General features: G+C 41.7%; 1 non-coding gene across 1 annotated transcript; it reads right to left on the reverse strand.

Moving 5' to 3' along the window:
* Window positions 1–242: 242 nt before the first annotated feature.
* Window positions 243–324, reverse strand: TRNAS-AGA (transfer RNA serine (anticodon AGA)). Its single transcript has one exon. It is a non-coding gene; the product is annotated as a tRNA-Ser (tRNA).
* Between the last annotated feature and the right edge of the window lie 1543 nt (window positions 325–1867).

Genomic DNA, 1867 nt, shown 5'->3' on the forward strand with positions numbered 1-1867 from the left:
TGAGAACCTTACGGTAAAAGACAAAAAGGAACCAGTGCACCGGTTCCTATCTACACTCACAGCCATGATCTGAATCTACTGAACACGGGAGGTAGTTGCTAAACCCTAACAGGGGCATCTGTTGACTCCAGAAATACTTTAAGTTTTCAAGGCTGAAAGTGCACAGAGGCAAAGGAAAATACGGTTGCTTATAAACCTGTATGTCTAAGTAGTAAGCTTTGTATTTTCCTCACCAGAGCCAACGTAGTCGGCAGGATTCGAACCTGCGCGGGGAAACCCCAATGGATTTCTAGTCCATCGCCTTAACCACTCGGCCACGACTACACGAACAACTATAGTTGCTGTTAAATCCTTAAATAGAAATTCACTGGCTGATGTAAGGTAAGGGCAAAAGGGAAGAAAGGAAAAAAATGAGCTGGAGTGCAAGAAAACGCACTCTGCAAATTGGATAGAAACCCTCAGGTGAAGTGCAAGTTTGGCATGGAGGTCAGCGTCGCTGGGCAACTGCGGGAGTCGAGAGCACTAAAAGGGGGTGTCCTCACCGCATCAGCAATAGGTTTTCCAGACAACTTGAGGCCTCTGTAATGTCCTCACCTGGAACCAAACTAACCTCCCAACGACGTGGAATCAGACTGTCATCCTAGTTTTAGGCCTGATACGTGTAGCTTTTGTTTGGAACTTTCAGGCACTGATGCTCCTTGCAGAGCTAGTGGGTAGTGGCTTTCAGAGAGGAACTTAGTTCGATGACTTGCGTCCTGAGTAAAGGGCGAGGGAAATGATGCAGAAAAGCCTCCTTGCATCCCCTTGCTCTGGTGTCCCCAAGTGCCTAGCCCACATCAATCCTAAGGGAACATCAATCCCATTGTGTTTGCACTGTGCTTTGCATTTCACAGTGTGTTTCCACGCTCCCGTCACGTTAAGAACAAAATTTATAGATGGTTCGTGAGTTCCTGTCGCCCCTGGAACCTGGCTACCTTCTAAAAGGACGGCAACGAAGAATGGCCCCCGCTCACCGCAACTAGAGAAAAGCCCGCGCGCAGCAACAAAGACCCAAGGCAGCCAAAAATAAAAATAAATAAATACATTAAAAAAAATATATATATATATATGCAAAACAGAAAGCAATTAGTGATGCATTTGAACTAAAATTATCAACAGGTGTTTGTTTTAGGGTAACAGGGAACGAAGACTGGACACAGCTGCAACTTTTACTGCACTGAAAAAAAATTTAAACATATCAGAATGGATCTCAGTAAAGGAAGAGCCAGGGTTGAGTTGTAAGAAACACAAAGTAGTCTAGTTATTATTTTAGGCCGAAACTGGAAACAACCCAAATGTCCATCTACAGTAGAAAAGACATATTGAGAGGTTTTCCCAATGTAATACCACACCACGAGAGTGAATGAATTACAAGTACACACAACCACATGGTTTAAATCTCACTAACTAATATTGAATGGAAAAAGCCAGACAAAAAACACATATTATAGTGCATTCCAACTTTTGAAAGTTCAAAAACAGGTGAAATTAATGTTCCTTGTACAGTAGAAATCAGGGTAATGATTACCCTTGGTAGGTAGTGACTGGGAGGTCCCACTACCCTTGGAAGGAGTTTCTGGGATTCTGATAATGATTTTGGTTCTCAAATTGGGTGCTGGGTACATGGGTGTGTTTGCTTTGTGTAAATGCATTGAGTGGTTCACTTTCATATGTTTTTTCGTGTGTATCTGTTAAGCTGTGGTAAATATTTTTCTTTAAAAAATTATTCATCAATATGATGCAATACTTTTGCTGCCATTAAAAGGCATGTAATGCATGAATATTTATTGATGACATACTAAGATATTCATTATGTATTTTTTGAGTA

This window comes from Eschrichtius robustus, chromosome 12 (genome assembly GCF_028021215.1).
Source record: "Eschrichtius robustus isolate mEscRob2 chromosome 12, mEscRob2.pri, whole genome shotgun sequence".
Classification (NCBI taxonomy): Eukaryota; Metazoa; Chordata; class Mammalia; order Artiodactyla; family Eschrichtiidae; genus Eschrichtius; species Eschrichtius robustus.